We start from the raw sequence: 20,581 nt of genomic DNA on the forward strand, positions 1-20,581 counted from the left end.
CCGTGATTCAAACCAGAGAAAACCAAGGATCTGGCCAACAAGAATGCGGACAAGGCAAAATCATGAGCCAGATGCGGGTATAACCCAGACGTAACCCAGACCTAACCGGTTTTATCCTGTAAAATATTGATCGAAACCAAGTTCAATGGACTGTTTCAGTGTGGTACCACATTACTACGTGATTCAAACCCGAAAAAACCCAGGATCTGTCCAACAAGTATGCGAAGATGGTAAAATCATGAGTTAGATGGGGGCATAACCCAGACCTAACCCAGGCCTAACCGGTGTTACCGAGTAAAATACTGACCGAATCCAGGTTTAATTCACTGTTACTTCGTCGTACCGCATTACTACGTGATTCAAACCCGAAAAAACCCAGGATCTGGCCAACAAGTATGAGAAGAATGCAAAATCATTAGCCAGACTCGGGCATAACCTAGACCTAGCCCAGACCTAACCGGTGTTGCCGACTAAAATACTGACCGAATCCAGGTCTAATTGACTGTTGCTTCGTGGAACCACATTACCACGTGATTCAAACCCGAAAAAACCCAGGATCCGGCCAACAAATTTGCGAAGAAGACAAATACATGAGCCAGATGCGGGCAAACCCAGACCTAACCCAGAACTAACCGGTGTTATCCTCTAAAATATTGATCGAAACCAGGTTTAATTGACAGTTTCAATGTGGTACCACATTATTACCTGATACAAACCAGAGAATACCAAGGATATGGCCATCAAATTTGCGAAGATTGCAAAATCATGAGCCAGATGCTAGCATAACCCAGTCCTAACCCAGAACTAACCGGTGTTATCCTCTAAAATATTGATGGAAAGCAGGTTTAATTGTCTGTTTCAGTGTGGTACCACATTACTGCCTGATTCAAACAAGATAAAACCAAGGTTCTGGTCAACAGGGATGCGGAAAAGGCAAACTCATGAGCCAGATGTGGACATAACCCAGACCTAATCCAGACCTAACCGGTTTTATCATCTAAAATATTGATCGAAACCAGGTTTAGTTGACTGTTTCAGTGTGGTACCACATTACTACGTGATTCAAACCCGAAAAAACCCAGGATCTGTCCAACAAGTATGCGAAGATGGTAAAATCATGAGTTACATGGGGGCATAACCCAGACCTAACCCAGGCCTAACCGGTGTTACCGACTAAAATACTGACCGTATCCAGGTTTAATTCACTTTTACTTCGTGGTACCACATTACTACGTGATTCAAACCCGAAAAACCCCAGGATCTGGCCAACAAGTATGCGAAGAAGGCAAAATCATGCGCCAGATGCGGGCATAACCCAGACCTAGCAGTTGTTATCCTCTAAAATGTGGATCGAAACCAGGTTTAATTGACTGTCTCAGTGTGGTACCCCATTACTCCGTGATTCAAACCAGAGAAAACCAAGGATCTGGCCAACAAGAATGCGGAATAGGCAAAATCATGAGCCAGATGCAGGCATAACCCAGACCTAACCCAGACCTAACCGGTGTTACCGACTAAAATACTGACCGAATCCAGGTTTAATTGACTGTTACTGTGTGGTACCACATTACTACGTGATTCAAATCCGAAAAAACCCAGGATCTGGCCAACAAGTATGCGAAGAAGGCAAAATCATGCGCCAGATGCGGGCATAACCCAGACCTAACAGTTGTTATCCTCTAAAATGTGGATCGAAACCAGGTTTAATTGACTGTCTCAGTGTGGTACCCCATTACTCCGTGATTCAAACCAGAGAAAACCAAGGATCTGGCCAACAAGAATGCGGACAAGGCAAAATCATGAGCCAGATGCGGGTATAACCCAGACGTAACCCAGACCTAACCGGTTTTATCCTGTAAAATATTGATCGAAACCAAGTTCAATGGACTGTTTCAGTGTGGTACCACATTACTACGTGATTCAAACCCGAAAAAACCCAGGATCTGTCCAACAAGTATGCGAAGATGGTAAAATCATGAGTTAGATGGGGGCATAACCCAGACCTAACCCAGGCCTAACCGGTGTTACCGAGTAAAATACTGACCGAATCCAGGTTTAATTCACTGTTACTTCGTGGTACCGCATTACTACGTGATTCAAACCCGAAAAAACCCAGGATCTGGCCAACAAGTATGAGAAGAATGCAAAATCATTAGCCAGACTCGGGCATAACCTAGACCTAGCCCAGACCTAACCGGTGTTGCCGACTAAAATACTGACCGAATCCATGTCTAATTGACTGTTGCTTCGTGGAACCACATTACTACGTGATTCAAACCCGAAAAAACCCAGGATCCGGCCAACAAATTTGCGAAGAAGACAAATACATGAGCCAGATGCGGGCAAACCCAGACCTAACCCAGAACTAACCGGTGTTATCCTCTAAAATATTGATCGAAACCAGGTTTAATTGACAGTTTCAATGTGGTACCACATTATTACCTGATACAAACCAGAGAATACCAAGGATATGGCCATCAAATTTGCGAAGATTGCAAAATCATGAGCCAGATGCTAGCATAACCCAGTCCTAACCCAGAACTAACCGGTGTTATCCTCTAAAATATTGATGGAAAGCAGGTTTCATTGTCTGTTTCAGTGTGGTACCACATTACTGCCTGATTCAAACAAGATAAAACCAAGGTTCTGGTCAACAGGGATGCGGAAAAGGCAAACTCATGAGCCAGATGTGGACATAACCCAGACCTAATCCAGACCTAACCGGTTTTATCATCTAAAATATTGATCGAAACCAGGTTTAGTTGACTGTTTCAGTGTGGTACCACATTACTACGTGATTCAAACCCGAAAAAACCCAGGATCTGTCCAACAAGTATGCGAAGATGGTAAAATCATGAGTTACATGGGGGCATAACCCAGACCTAACCCAGGCCTAACCGGTGTTACCGACTAAAATACTGACCGAATCCAGGTTTAATTCACTTTTACTTCGTGGTACCACATTACTACGTGATTCAAACCCGAAAAACCCCAGGATCTGGCCAACAAGTATGCGAAGAAGGCAAAATCATGCGCCAGATGCGGGCATAACCCAGACCTAGCAGTTGTTATCCTCTAAAATGTGGATCGAAACCAGGTTTAATTGACTGTCTCAGTGTGGTACCCCATTACTCCGTGATTCAAACCAGAGAAAACCAAGGATCTGGCCAACAAGAATGCGGACAAGGCAAAATCATGAGCCAGATGCGGGTATAACCCAGACGTAACCCAGACCTAACCGGTTTTATCCTGTAAAATATTGATCGAAACCAGGTTTAATTGACTGTTTCAATGTGGTACCACATTATTACCTGATTCAAACCAGAGAATTCCAAGGATATGGCCATCAAATTTGCGAAGAATGCAAAATCATGAGCCAGATGCTGGCATAACCCGTTCCTAATCCAGAACTAAGCGGTGTTATCCTCTAAAATATTGATCGAAACCAGGTTTAATTGACTGTTTCAATGTGGTACCACATTACTACGTGATTCAAACCCGAAAAAACCCAGGATCTGTCCAACAAGTATGCGAAGATGGTAAAATCATGAGTTAGATGGGGGCATAACCCAGACCTAACCCAGGCCTAATCGGTGTTACCGACTAAAATACTGACCGAATCCAGGTTTAATTCACTGTTACTTCGTGGTACCGCATTACTACGTGATTCAAACCCGAAAAAACCCAGGATCTGGCCAACAAGTATGAGAAGAATGCAAAATCATTAGCCAGACTCGGGCAAACCCAGACCTAACCCAGAACTAACCGGTGTTATCCTCTAAAATATTGATCGAAACCAGGTTTAATTGACAGTTTCAATGTGGTACCACATTATTACCTGATACAAACCAGAGAATACCAAGGATATGGCCATCAAATTTGCGAAGATTGCAAAATCATGAGCCAGATGCTAGCATAACCCAGTCCTAACCCAGAACTAACCGGTGTTATCCTCTAAAATATTGATGGAAAGCAGGTTTAATTGTCTGTTTCAGTGTGGTACCACATTACTGCCTGATTCAAACAAGATAAAACCAAGGTTCTGGTCAACAGGGATGCGGAAAAGGCAAACTCATGAGCCAGATGTGGACATAACCCAGACCTAATCCAGACCTAACCGGTTTTATCATCTAAAATATTGATCGAAACCAGGTTTAGTTGACTGTTTCAGTGTGGTACCACATTACTACGTGATTCAAACCCGAAAAAACCCAGGATCTGTCCAACAAGTATGCGAAGATGGTAAAATCATGAGTTACATGGGGGCATAACCCAGACCTAACCCAGGCCTAACCGGTGTTACCGACTAAAATACTGACCGAATCCAGGTTTAATTCACTTTTACTTCGTGGTACCACATTACTACGTGATTCAAACCCGAAAAAACCAAGGATCTGGCCAACAAGTATGAGAAGAATGCAAAATCATGAGCCAGAAGCGGGCATAACCCAGACCTAACCCAGACCTAATCGGTTTTATCCTCTAAGATATTCATCGAAAACAAGTTAAATTGTGTGTTTCAGTGTGGTACCACATTACTACCTGATTCAAACAAGAGAAAACCGAGGTTCTGACCAACAGGAATGTGAAAAAGGCAAAATCATGAGCCAAATGTGGACATAACCCAGACCTAATCCAGACCTAACCGGTGTTATCCTCTAAAATATTGATCGAAAGCAGGTTTAATTGTCTGTTTCAGTGAGGTACCACATTACTGCCTGATTCAAACAAGATAAAACCAAGGTTCTGGTCAACAGGGATGCGGAAAAGGCAAACTCATGAGCCAGATGTGGACATAACCCAGACCTAATCCAGACCTAACCGGTTTTATCATCTAAAATATTGATCGAAACCAGGTTTAATTGACTGTTACAGTGTGGTACCACTTTACTACGTGATTCAAATCCGAAAAAACCCAGGATGTGGCCAACAAGTATGCGAAGAAGGCAAAATCATGAGCCAGATGCGGGCATAACCCAGACCTAACCCAGACCTAATCGGATTTATCCTATAAAATATTCATCGAAAACAAGTTTAATTGACTGTTTCAATGTGGTACCACATTACTACGTGATTCAAACCCGAAAAACCCCAGGATCTGTCGAACAAGTATGCGAAGAAGGTAAAATCATGAGCCAGATGCGGGCATAACCCAGACCTAACCCAGACCTAATCGGTTTTATCCTCTAAGATATTCATCGAAAACAAGTTAAATTGTCTGTTTCAGTGTGGTACCACATTACTACCTGATTCAAACAAGAGAAAACCGTGGTTCTGACCAACAGGAATGCGAAAAAGGCAAAATCATGAGCCAGATGTGGACATAACCCAGACCTAATCCAGACCTAAGCGGTTTTATCCTCTAAAATATTGATCGAAGCCAGGTTTAATTGACTGTTACAGTGTGGTTCCACATTACTACGTGATTCAAACCCGAAAAAACCCAGGATCTGGCCAACAAGTATGCGAAGAAGGCAAAATCATGAGCCAGATGCGGGCATAACCCAGACCTAATCCAGACCTAACCGGTGTTGTGTTCTAAAATGTGGATCGAAACCAGGTTTAATTGTCTGTTTCAGTGTGGTACCACATTACTACCTGATTCAAACAAGATAAAACCAAGGTTCTGGTCAACAGGAATGCGGAAAAGGCAAAATCATGAGCCAGATGTGGACATAACCCATACCTAATCCAGACCTAACCGGTTTTATCATCTAAAATATTGATCGAAGCCAGGTTTAATTGACTGTTTCAGTGTGGTACCACATTACTACGTGATTCAAACCCGAAAAAACCCAGGATCTGTCCAACAAGTATGCGAAGATGGTAAAATCATGAGTTAGATGGGGGCATAACCCAGACCTAACCCAGGCCTAACCGGTGTTACCGACTAAAATACTGACCGTATCCAGGTTTAATTCACTGTTACTTCGTGGTACCACATTACTACGTGATTCAAACCCGAAAAAACCCTGGATCTGGCCAAGAAGTATGAGAAGAAGGCAAAATCATGAGCCTGAAGCGGTCATAACCCAGACCTAACCCAGACCTAACCGGTTTTATCCTCTAAAATATTCATCGAAATCAGGTATAATTGACTGTTCCAGTGTGGTACCACACTACTACCTGATTCAAACAAGAGAAAACCGAGGTTCTGACCAACTGGAATGCGAAAAAGGCAAAATCATGAGACAGATGCGGGCATAACCCAGACCTAACCCAGACCTAATCGGTTTTATCCTCTAAAATATTCATCGAAAACAAGTTTAATTGTCTGTTTCAGTGTGGTACCGCATTACTACCTGATTCAAACCAGAGAAAACCAAGGTTCTGACCAACAAGTATGCGGAGAATGCAAAATCATTAGCCAGACTCGGGCATAACCTAGACCTAGCCCAGACCTAACCGGTGTTACCGACTAAAATACTGACCGAATCCAGGTCTAATTGACTGTTGCTTCGTGGAACCACATTACTGCGTGATTCAAACCCGAAAAAACCCAGGATCCGGCCAACAAGTTTGCGAAGAAGACAAATACATGAGCCAGATGCGGGCATAACCCAGACCTAACCCAGAACTAACCGGTGTTATCCTCTGAAATATTGATCGAAACCAGGTTTAATTGACTGTTTCAATGTGGTACCACATTATTACCTGATTCAAACCAGAGAATACCAAGGATATGGCCATCAAATTTGCGAAGAATGCAAAATCATGAGCCAGATGCTGGCATAACCCATTCCTAATCCAGTACTAACCGGTGTTATCCTCTAAAATATTGATCGAAATCAGGTTTAATTGACTGTTTCAATGTGGTACCACATTACTACGTGATTCAAACCCGAAAAACCCTAGGATCTGTCCAACAAGTATGCGAAGAAGGAAAAATCATGAGCCAGATGCGGGCATAACCCAGACCTAACCCAGGCCTAACCGGTGTTACCGACTAAAATACTGACCGAATCCAGGTTTAATTCACTGTTACTTCGTGGTACCACATTACTACGTGATTCAAACCCGAAAAAACCAAGGATCTGGCCAACAAGTATGAGAAGAATGCAAAATCATTAGCCAGACTCGGGCATAACCTAGACCTAGCCCAGACCTAACCGGTGTTGCCGACTAAAATACTGACCGAATCCAGGTCTAATTGACTGTTGCTTCGTGGAACCACATTACTACGTGATTCAAACCCGAAAAAACCCAGGATCCGGCCAACAAATTTGCGAAGAAGACAAATACATGAGCCAGATTCGGGCAAACCCAGACCTAACCCAGAACTAACCGGTGTTATCCTCTAAAATATTGATCGAAACCAGGTTTAATTGACAGTTTCAATGTGGTACCACATTATTACCTGATACAAACCAGAGAATACCAAGGATATGGCCATCAAATTTGCGAAGAATGCAAAATCATGAGCCAGATGCTACCATAACCCAGTCCTAACCCAGAACTAACCGGTGTTATCCTCTAAAATATTGATGGAAAGCAGGTTTAATTGTCTGTTTCAGTGTGGTACCACATTACTGCCTGATTCAAACAAGATAAAACCAAGGTTCTGGTCAACAGGGATGCGGCAAAGGCAAACTCATGAGCCAGATGTGGACATAACCCAGACCTAATCCAGACCTAACCGGTTTTATCATCTAAAATATTGATCGAAACCAGGTTTAGTTGACTGTTTCAGTGTGGTACCACATTACTACGTGATTCAAACCCGAAAAAACCCAGGATCTGTCCAACAAGTATGCGAAGATGGTAAAATCATGAGTTACATGGGGGCATAACCCAGACCTAACCCAGGCCTAACCGGTGTTACCGACTAAAATACTGACCGAATCCAGGTTTAATTCACTTTTACTTCGTGGTACCACATTACTACGTGATTCAAACCCGAAAAAACCAAGGATCTGGCCAACAAGTATGAGAAGAAGGCAAAATCATGAGCCAGAAGCGGGCATAACCCAGACCTAACCCAGACCTAATCGGTTATATCCTCTAAGATATTCATCGAAAACAAGTTAAATTGTGTGTTTCAGTGTGGTACCACATTACTACCTGATTCAAACAAGAGAAAACCGAGGTTCTGACCAACAGGAATGTGAAAAAGGCAAAATCATGAGCCAAATGTGGACATAACCCAGACCTAATCCAGACCTAACCGGTTTTATCATCTAAAATATTGATCGAAACCAGGTTTAATTGACTGTTACAGTGTGGTACCACTTTACTACGTGATTCAAATCCGAAAAAACCCAGGATGTGGCCAACAAGTATGCGAAGAAGGCAAAATCATGAGCCAGATGCGGGCATAACCCAGACCTAACCCAGACCTAATCGGTTTTATCCTATAAAATATTCATCGAAAACAAGTTTAATTGACTGTTTCAATGTGGTACCACATTACTACGTGATTCAAACCCGAAAAACCCCAGGATCTGTCGAACAAGTATGCGAAGAAGGTAAAATCATGAGCCAGATGCGGGCATAACCCAGACCTAACCCAGACCTAATCGGTTTTATCCTCTAAGATATTCATCGAAAACAAGTTAAATTGTCTGTTTCAGTGTGGTACCACATTACTACCTGATTCAAACAAGAGAAAACCGTGGTTCTGACCAACAGGAATGCGAAAAAGGCAAAATCATGAGCCAGATGCGGACATAACCCAGACCTAATCCAGACCTAAGCGGTTTTATCCTCTAAAATATTGATCGAAGCCAGGTTTAATTGACTGTTACAGTGTGGTTCCTCATTACTACGTGATTCAAACCCGAAAAAACCCAGGATCTGGCCAACAAGTATGTGAAGAAGGCAAAATCATGAGCCAGATGCGGGCATAACCCAGACCTAATCCAGACCTAACCGGTGTTGTGTTCTAAAATGTGGATCGAAACCAGGTTTAATTGTCTGTTTCAGTGTGGTACCACATTACTACCTGATTCAAACCAGATAAAACCAAGGTTCTGGTCAACAGGAATGCGGAAAAGGCAAAATCATGAGCCAGATGTGGACATAACCCATACCTAATCCAGACCTAACCGGTTTTATCATCTAAAATATTGATCGAAACCAGGTTTAATTGACTGTTTCAGTGTGGTACCACATTACTACGTGATTCAAACCCGAAAAAACCCAGGATCTGTCCAACAAGTATGCGAAGATGGTAAAATCATGAGTTAGATGGGGGCATAACCCAGACCTAACCCAGGCCTAACCGGTGTTACCGACTAAAATACTGACCGTATCCAGGTTTAATTCACTGTTACTTCGTGGTACCACATTACTACGTGATTCAAACCCGAAAAAACCCTGGATCTGGCCAAGAAGTATGAGAAGAAGGCAAAATCATGAGCCAGAAGCGGTCATAACCCAGACCTAACCCAGACCTAACCGGTTTTATCCTCTAAAATATTCATCGAAATCAGGTATAATTGACGGTTCCAGTGTGGTACCACACTACTACCTGATTCAAACAAGAGAAAACCGAGGTTCTGACCAACAGGAATGCGAAAAAGGCAAAATCATGAGACAGATGCGGGCATAACCCAGACCTAACCCAGACCTAATCGGTTTTATCCTCTAAAATATTCATCGAAAACAAGTTTAATTGTCTGTTTCAGTGTGGTACCGCATTACTACCTGATTCAAACCTGAGAAAACCAAGGTTCTGACCAACAAGTATGCGGAGAATGCAAAATCATTAGCCAGACTCGGGCATAATCTAGACCTAGCCCAGACCTAACCGGTGTTACCGACTAAAATACTGACCGAATCCAGGTCTAATTGACTGTTGCTTCGTGGAACCACATTACTGCGTGATTCAAACCCGAAAAAACCCAGGATCCGGCCAACAAATTTGCGAAGAAGACAAATACATGAGCCAGATGCGGGCATAACCCAGACCTAACCCAGAACTAACCGGTGTTATCCTCTGAAATATTGATCGAAACCAGGTTTAATTGACTGTTTCAATGTGGTACCACATTATTACCTGATTCAAACCAGAGTATACCAAGGATATGGCCATCAAATTTGCGAAGAATGCAAAATCATGAGCCAGATGCTGGCATAACCCATTCCTAATCCAGTACTAACCGGTGTTATCCTCTAAAATATTGATCGAAATCAGGTTTAATTGACTGTTTCAATGTGGTACCACATTACTACGTGATTCAAACCCGAAAAACCCTAGGATCTGTCCAACAAGTATGCGAAGAAGGAAAAATCATGAGCCAGATGCGGGCATAACCCAGACCTAACCCAGGCCTAACCGGTGTTACCGACTAAAATACTGACCGAATCCAGGTTTAATTCACTGCTACTTCGTGGTACCACATTACTACGTGATTCAAACCCGAAAAAACCCAGGATCTTGCCAACAAGTATGAGAAGAATGCAAAATCATTAGCCAGACTCGGGCATAACCTAGACCTAGCCCAGACCTAACCGGTGTTGCCGACTAAAATACTGACCGAATCCAGATCTAATTGACTGTTGCTTCGTGGAACCACATTACTACGTGATTCAAACCCGAAAAAACCCAGGATCCGGCCAACAAATTTGCAAAGAAGACAAATACATGAGCCAGATGCGGGCAAACCCAGACCTAACCCAGAACTAACCGGTGTTATCCTCTAAAATATTGATCGAAACCAGGTTTAATTGTCTGTTTCTGTGTGGTACCACATTACTGCCTGATTCAAACAAGATAAAACCAAGGTTCTGGTCAACAGGGATGCGGAAAAGGCAAAATCATGAGCCAGATGTGGACATAACCCAGACCTAATCCAGACCTAACCGGTTTTATCATCTAAAATATTGATCGAAACCAGGTTTAATTGACTGCTTCAGTGTGGTACCACATTACTACGTGATTCAAACCCGAAAAAACCCAGGATCTGTCCAACAAGTATGCGAAGATGGTAAAATCATGAGTTACATGGGGGCATAACCCAGACCTAACCCAGGCCTAACCGGTGTTACCGACTAAAATACTGACCGAATCCAGGTTTAATTCACTTTTACATCGTGGTACCACATTACTACGTGATTCAAACCCGAAAAAACCAAGGATCTGGCCAACAAGTATGAGAAAAAGGCAAAATCATGAGCCAGAAGCAGGCATAACCCAGACCTAACCCAGACCTAATCGGTATTATCCTCTAAGATATTCATCGAAAACAAGTTAAATTGTCTGTTTCAGTGTGGTACCACATTACTACCTGATTCAAACAAGAGAAAACCGAGGTTCTGACCAACAGGAATGCGAAAAAGGCAAAATCATGAGCCAGATGTGGACGTAACCCAGACCTAATCCAGACCTAACCGGTTTTATCCTATAAAATATTGATCGAAACCAGGTTTAATTGACTGTTACAGTGTGGTACCACTTTACTACGTGATTCAAATCCGAAAAAACCCAGGATGTGGCCAACAAGTATGCGAAGAAGGCAAAATCATGAGCCAGATGCGGGCATAACCCAGACCTAACCCAGACCTAATCGGTTTTATCCTATAAAATATTCATCGAAAACAAGTTTAATTGACTGTTTCAATGTGGTACCACATTACTACGTGATTCAAACCCGAAAAACCCCAGGATCTGTCGAACAAGTATGCGAAGAAGGTAAAATCATGAGCCAGATGCGGGCATAACCCAGACCTAACCCAGACCTAATCGGTTTTATCCTCTAAGATATTCATCGAAAACAAGTTAAATTGTCTGTTTCAGTGTGGTACCACATTACTACCTGATTCAAACAAGAGAAAACCGTGGTTCTGACCAACAGGAATGCGAAAAAGGCAAAATCATGAGCCAGATGTGGACATAACCCAGACCTAATCCAGACCTAACCGGTTTTATCCTCTAAAATATTGATCGAAGCCAGGTTTAATTGACTGTTACAGTGTGGTTCCACATTACTACGTGATTCAAACCCGAAAAAACCCAGGATCTTGCCAACAAGTATGCGAAGAAGGCAAAATCATGAGCCAGATGCGGGCATAACCCAGACCTAATCCAGACCTAACCGGTGTTGTGTTCTAAAATGTGGATCGAAACCAGGTTTAATTGTCTGTTTCAGTGTGGTACCACATTACTACCTGATTCAAACAAGATAAAACCAGGGTTCTGGTCAACAGGAATGCGGAAAAGGCAAAATCATGAGCCAGATGTGGACATAACCCATACCTAACTCAGACCTAACCGGTTTTATCCTCGAAAATATTGATCGAAACCAGGTTTCATTGACTGTTTCGCTGTGGTACCACATTACTACGTGATTCAAACCAGAGAAAACCAACGATCTGGCCAACAAGTATGCGGAAAAGGCAAAATCATGAGCGAGATGCGGGTATAACCCAGACCTAACCCAGACCTAACCGGTTTTATCCTCTATAATATTCATCGAAAACAAGTTTAATTGTCTGCTTCAGTGTGGTACCACATTACTACCTGATTCAAACCAGAGAAAACCAAGGTTCTGACCAACAAGTATGCGGAGAATGCAAAATCATCAGCCAGACTCGGGCATAACCTAGACCTAACCCAGACCTAACCGGTGTTACCGACTAAAATACTGACCGAATCCAGGTTTAATTGACTGTTGCTTCGTGGAACCACATTACTACGTGATTCAAACCCGAAAAAAACCAGGATCCGGCCAACAAATTTGCGAAGAAGGCAAAACCATGAGCCAGATGCGGGCAGAACCCAGACCTAACCCAGAACTAACCGGTGTTATCCTCTAAAATATTGATCGAAACCAGGTTTAATTGTCTGTTACAGTGTGGTACCACATTACTACGTGATTCAAACCAGTGAAAACCAAGGATCTGGCCAACAGGAATGCGGAAAAGGCAAAATCATGAGCCAGACTCGGGCATAACCTAGACCTAACCCAGACCTAACCGGTGTTACCGACTAAAATACTGACCGAATCCAGGTTTAATTGACTGTTGCTTCGTGGAACCACATTACTACGTGATTCAAACCCGAAAAAAACCAGGATCCGGCCAACAAATTTGCGAAGAAGACAAATACATGAGCCAGATGCGGGCATAACCCAGACCTAACCCAGAACTAACCGGTGTTATCCTCTGAAATATTGATCGAAACCAGGTTTAATTGACTGTTTCAATGTGGTACCACATTATTACCTGATTCAAACCAGAGTATACCAAGGATATGGCCATCAAATTTGCGAAGAATGCAAAATCATGAGCCAGATGCTGGCATAACCCATTCCTAATCCAGTACTAACCGGTGTTATCCTCTAAAATATTGATCGAAATCAGGTTTAATTGACTGTTTCAATGTGGTACCACATTACTACGTGATTCAAACCCGAAAAACCCTAGGATCTGTCCAACAAGTATGCGAAGAAGGAAAAATCATGAGCCAGATGCGGGCATAACCCAGACCTAACCCAGGCCTAACCGGTGTTACCGACTAAAATACTGACCGAATCCAGGTTTAATTCACTGCTACTTCGTGGTACCACATTACTACGTGATTCAAACCCGAAAAAACCCAGGATCTTGCCAACAAGTATGAGAAGAATGCAAAATCATTAGCCAGACTCGGGCATAACCTAGACCTAGCCCAGACCTAACCGGTGTTGCCGACTAAAATACTGACCGAATCCAGATCTAATTGACTGTTGCTTCGTGGAACCACATTACTACGTGATTCAAACCCGAAAAAACCCAGGATCCGGCCAACAAATTTGCAAAGAAGACAAATACATGAGCCAGATGCGGGCAAACCCAGACCTAACCCAGAACTAACCGGTGTTATCCTCTAAAATATTGATCGAAACCAGGTTTAATTGTCTGTTTCTGTGTGGTACCACATTACTGCCTGATTCAAACAAGATAAAACCAAGGTTCTGGTCAACAGGGATGCGGAAAAGGCAAAATCATGAGCCAGATGTGGACATAACCCAGACCTAATCCAGACCTAACCGGTTTTATCATTTAAAATATTGATCGAAACCAGGTTTAATTGACTGCTTCAGTGTGGTACCACATTACTACGTGATTCAAACCCGAAAAAACCCAGGATCTGTCCAACAAGTATGCGAAGATGGTAAAATCATGAGTTACATGGGGGCATAACCCAGACCTAACCCAGGCCTAACCGGTGTTACCGACTAAAATACTGACCGAATCCAGGTTTAATTCACTTTTACATCGTGGTACCACATTACTACGTGATTCAAACCCGAAAAAACCAAGGATCTGGCCAACAAGTATGAGAAGAAGGCAAAATCATGAGCCAGAAGCAGGCATAACCCAGACCTAACCCAGACCTAATCGGTATTATCCTCTAAGATTTTCATCGAAAACAAGTTAAATTGTCTGTTTCAGTGTGGTACCACATTACTACCTGATTCAAACAAGAGAAAACCGAGGTTCTGACCAACAGGAATGCGAAAAAGGCAAAATCATGAGCCAGATGTGGACGTAACCCAGACCTAATCCAGACCTAACCGGTTTTATCCTATAAAATATTGATCGAAACCAGGTTTAATTGACTGTTACAGTGTGGTACCACTTTACTACGTGATTCAAATCCGAAAAAACCCAGGATGTGGCCAACAAGTATGCGAAGAAGGCAAAATCATGAGCCAGATGCGGGCATAACCCAGACCTAACCCAGACCTAATCGGTTTTATCCTATAAAATATTCATCGAAAACAAGTTTAATTGACTGTTTCAATGTGGTACCACATTACTACGTGATTCAAACCCGAAAAACCCCAGGATCTGTCGAACAAGTATGCGAAGAAGGTAAAATCATGAGCCAGATGCGGGCATAACCCAGACCTAACCCAGACCTAATCGGTTTTATCCTCTAAGATATTCATCGAAAACAAGTTAAATTGTCTGTTTCAGTGTGGTACCACATTACTACCTGATTCAAACAAGAGAAAACCGTGGTTCTGACCAACAGGAATGCGAAAAAGGCAAAATCATGAGCCAGATGTGGACATAACCCAGACCTAATCCAGACCTAACCGGTTTTATCCTCTAAAATATTGATCGAAGCCAGGTTTAATTGACTGTTACAGTGTGGTTCCACATTACTACGTGATTCAAACCCGAAAAAACCCAGGATCTTGCCAACAAGTATGCGAAGAAGGCAAAATCATGAGCCAGATGCGGGCATAACCCAGACCTAATCCAGACCTAACCGGTGTTGTGTTCTAAAATGTGGATCGAAACCAGGTTTAATTGTCTGTTTCAGTGTGGTACCACATTACTACCTGATTCAAACAAGATAAAACCAGGGTTCTGGTCAACAGGAATGCGGAAAAGGCAAAATCATGAGCCAGATGTGGACATAACCCATACCTAACTGAGACCTAACCGGTTTTATCCTCGAAAATATTGATCGAAACCAGGTTTCATTGACTGTTTCGCTGTGGTACCACATTACTACGTGATTCAAACCAGAGAAAACCAACGATCTGGCCAACAAGTATGCGGAAAAGGCAAAATCATGAGCGAGATGCGGGTATAACCCAGACCTAACCCAGACCTAACCGGTTTTATCCTCTATAATATTCATCGAAAACAAGTTTAATTGTCTGCTTCAGTGTGGTACCACATTACTACCTGATTCAAACCAGAGAAAACCAAGGTTCTGACCAACAAGTATGCGGAGAATGCAAAATCATCAGCCAGACTCGGGCATAACCTAGACCTAACCCAGACCTAACCGGTGTTACCGACTAAAATACTGACCGAATCCAGGTTTAATTGACTGTTGCTTCGTGGAACCACATTACTACGTGATTCAAACCCGAAAAAAACCAGGATCCGGCCAACAAATTTGCGAAGAAGGCAAAACCATGAGCCAGATGCTGGCAGAACCCAGACCTAACCCAGAACTAACCGGTGTTATCCTCTAAAATATTGATCGAAACCAGGTTTAATTGTCTGCTTCTGTGTGGTACCACATTACTACCTGATTCAAACCAGAGAAAACCAAGGTTCTGACCAACAAGTATGCGGAGAATGCAAAATCATCAGCCAGACTCGGGCATAACCTAGACCTAACCCAGACCTAACCGGTGTTACCGACTAAAATACTGACCGAATCCAGGTTTAATTGACTGTTGCTTCGTGGAACCACATTACTACGTGATTCAAACCCGAAAAAACCCAGGATCTGGCCAACAAGTATGCGAAGAAGGCAAAATCATGAGCCAGATGTGGACATAACCCAGACCTAACCCGGACCTAACCGGTTTTATCCTCCATAATATTCATCGAAAACAAGTTTAATTGTCTGCTTCTGTGTGGTACCACATTACTACCTGATTCAAACCAGAGAAAACCAAGGTTCTGACCAACAAGTATGCGGAGAATGCAAAATCATCAGCCAGACTCGGGCATAACCTAGACCTAACCCAGACCTAACCGGTGTTACCGACTAAAATACTGACCGAATCCAGGTTTAATTGACTGTTGCTTCGTGGAACCACATTACTACGTGATTCAAACCCGAAAAAAACCAGGATCCGGCCAACAAATTTGCGAAGAAGGCAAAACCATGAGCCAGATGCGGGCAGAACCTAGACCTAACCCAGAACTAAACCGCTGTTATCCTCTGAAATATTGATCGAAACCAGGTTTAATTGACTGTTTCAATGTGGTACCACATTATTACCAGATTCAAACCAGAGAATACCAAGGATACGGCCATCAAATTTGCGAAGAATGCAAAATCATGAGACAGATGCTGGCATAACCCAGTCCTAACCCAGACCTAACCGGGTTTATCCTCTAAAATATTCATCGAAATCAGGTTTAATTGACTGTTTCAATGTGGTACCACATTACTACGTGATACAAACCCCAAAAACCCCAGGATCTGTCGAACAAGTATGCGAAGAAGGTAAAATCATGAGCCAGATGCGGGCATAACCCAGATCTAACCCAGGCCTAATCGGTTTTATCCTCTAAGATATTCATCGAAAACAAGTTAAATTGTCTGTTTCAGTGTGGTTCCACATTACTACGTGATTCAAACCCGAAAAAACCAAGGTTCTGGTCAGCAGGAATGCGGAAAAGGCAAAATCATGAGCCAGATGTGGACATAACCCATACCTAACCCAGACCTAACCGGTTTTATCCTCTAAAATATTGATCGAAACCAGGTTTCATTGACTGTTTCGCTGTGGTACCACATTACTACGTGATTCAAACCAGAGAAAACCAGCGATCTGGCCAACAAGTATGCGGAAAAGGCAAAATCATGATCGAGCTGCGGGTATAACCCAGACCTAACCCAGACCTAACCGGTTTTATCCTCTAAAATATTCATCGAAAACAAGTTTAATTGTACTGCTTCAGTGTGGTACCACATTACTACCTGATTCAAACCAGAGAAAACCAAGGTTCTGACCAACATGTATGCGGAGAATGCAAAATCATTAGCCAGACTCGGGCATAACCTAGACCTAGCCCAGACCTAACCGGTGTTACCGACTAAAATACTGACCGAATCCAGGTCTAATTGACTATTGCTTCGTGGAACCACATTACTGCGTGATTCAAACCCGAAAGACCCAGGATCCGGCCAACAAATTTGCGAAGAAGACAAATACATGAGCCAGATGCGGGCATAACCCAGACCTAACCCAGAACTAACCGGTGTTATCATCTAAAATATTGATGGAAACCAGGTTTAATTGTCTGTTTCAGTGTGGTACCACATTACTACCGGATTCAAACAAGATAAAACCAAGGTTCTGGTCAACAGGAATGCGGAAAAGGCAAAATCATTAGCCAGACTCGGGCATAACCTAGACCTAACCCAGAGCTAACCGGTGTTACCGACTAAAATACTGACCGAATCCAGGTTTAATTGTCTGTTTCAGTGTGGTACCACATTACTATCTGATTCAAACAAGATAAAACCAAGGTTCTAGTCAACAGGAATGCGGAAAAGGCAAAATCATGAGCCAGATGTGGGCATAACCCATACCTAATCCAGACCTAACCGGTTTTATCATCTAAAATATTGATCGAAGCCAGGTTTAATTGACTGTTACAGTGTGGTACCACTTTACTACGTGATTCAAACCCGAAAATCCCCAGGATCTGTCGAACAAGTTGCGAAGAAGGTAAAATCATGAGCCAGATGCGGGCATAACCCAGACAATCCAGACCTAATCGGTTTTATCCTATAAAGTATTGATCGAAACCAGGTTTAATTGTCTGTTTCAGTGTGGTACCACATTACTACCTGATTCAAACAAGAGAAAACCGAGGTACTGACCAACAGGAATGCGGAAAAGGCAAAATCATGAGCCAGATGTGGACATAACCCATACCTAACCCAGACCTAACCGGTTTTATCCTCTAAAATATTGATCGAAACCAGGTTTAATTGTCTGTTTCAGTGTGGTACCACATTACTACGTGATTCAAACTAGTGAAAACCAAGGATCTGGCCAACGAGAATGCGGAAAAGGCAAAATCATGAGCCAGATGCGGGCATAACCCAGACCTAACCCAGAACTAACCGGTGTTATCCTCTGAAATATTGATCGAAACCAGGTTTAATTGACTGTTTCAATGTGGTACCACATTATTACCTGATTCAAACCAGAGAATACCAAGGATATGGCCATCAAAATTGCGAAGATGGTAAAATCATGAGTTAGATGGGGGCATAACCCAGACCTAACCCAGGCCTAACCGGTGTTACCGACTAAAATACTGACCGAATCCAGGTTTAATTCACTGTTACTTCGTGGTACCACATTACTACGTGATTCAAACCCGAAAAAACCCAGGATCTGGCCAACAAGTATGAGAAGAATGCAAAATCATTAGGCAGCCTCGGGCATAACCTAGACCTAGCCCAGACCTAACCGGTGTTGCCGACTAAAATACTGACCGAATCCAGGTCTAATTGACTGTTGCTTCGTGGAACCACATTACTACGTGATTCAAACCCGAAAAAACCCAGGATCCGGCCAGCAAATTTGCGAAGAAGACAAGCACATGAGCCAGATGCGGGCAAACCCAGACCTAACCCAGAACTAACCGGTGTTATCCTCTAAAATATTGATGGAAACCAGGTTTAATTGTCTGTTTCAGTGTGGTACAACATTACTGCCTGATTCAAACAAGATAAAACCACGGTTCTGGTCAACAGGGATGCGGAAAAGGCAAAATCATGAGCCAGATGTGGACATAACCCAGACCTAATCCAGACCTAACCGGTTTTATCATCTAAAATATTGATCGAAATCAGGTTTAATTGACTGTTTCAGTGTGGTACAACATTACTACGTGATTCAAACCCGAAAAAACCCAGGATCTGTCCAACAAGTATGCGAAGATGGTAAAATCATGAGTTACATGGGGGCATAACCCAGGCCTAACCCAGGCCTAACCGGTGTTACCGACTAAAATACTGACCGAATCCAGGTTTAATTCACTTTTACTTCGTGGTACCACATTACTACGTGATTCAAACCCGAAAAAACCAAGGCTCTGGCCAACAAGTATGAGAAGAAGGCAAAATCATGAGCCAGAAGCGGGCATAACCCAGACCTAACCCAGACCAAATCGGTTTTATCCTCTAAGATATTCATCGAAAACAAGTTAAATTGTCTGTTACAGTGTGGTACCACATTACTACCTGATTCAAACAAGAGAAAACCGAGGTTCTGACCAACAGGAATGCGAAAAAGGCAAAATCATGAGCCAGATGTGGACATAACCCAGACCTAATCCAGACCTAACCGGTTTTATCCTCTAAAATATTGATCGAAGCCAGGTTTAATTGACTGTTACAGTGTGGTACCACTTTACTACGTGATTCAAACCCGAAAATCCCCAGGATCTGTTGAACAAGTATGCGAAGAAGGTAAAATCATGAGCCAGATGCGGGCAAAACCCAGACCTAACCCAGACCTAATCGGTTTTATCCTCTATGATATTCTTCGAAAACAAGTTAAATTGTCTGTTTCAGTGTGGTACCACATTACTACCTGATTCAAACAAGAGAAAACCGAGGTTCTGACCAACAGGAATGCGAAAAAGGCAAAATCATGAGCCAGATGTGGACATAACCCAGACCTAATCCAGACCTAACCGGTTTTATCCTCTAAAATATTGATCGAAACCAGGTTTAATTGACTGTTACAGTGTGGTACCACTTTACTACGTGATTCAAATCCGAAAAAACCCAGGATGTGGCCAACAAGTATGCGAAGAAGGCAAAATCATGAGCCAGATGCTGGCATAACCCAGACAATCCAGACCTAATCGGTTTTATCCTATAAAATATTCATCGAAAACAACTTTAATTGACTGTTTCAATGTGGTACCACATTACTACGTGATTCAAACCCGAAAAACCCCCAGGATCTGTCGAACAAGTATGCGAAGAAGGTAAAATCATGAGCCAGATGCGGGCATAACCCAGACCTAACCCAGACATAATCGGCTTTATCCTGTAAGATATTCATCGAAAACAAGTTAAATTGTCTGTTTCAGTGTGGTACCACATTACTAACTGATTCAAACAAGAGAAAACCGTGGTTCT

Source organism: Colletes latitarsis, chromosome 12 (assembly GCF_051014445.1).
Source record: "Colletes latitarsis isolate SP2378_abdomen chromosome 12, iyColLati1, whole genome shotgun sequence".
Lineage (NCBI taxonomy): Eukaryota > Metazoa > Arthropoda > Insecta > Hymenoptera > Colletidae > Colletes > Colletes latitarsis.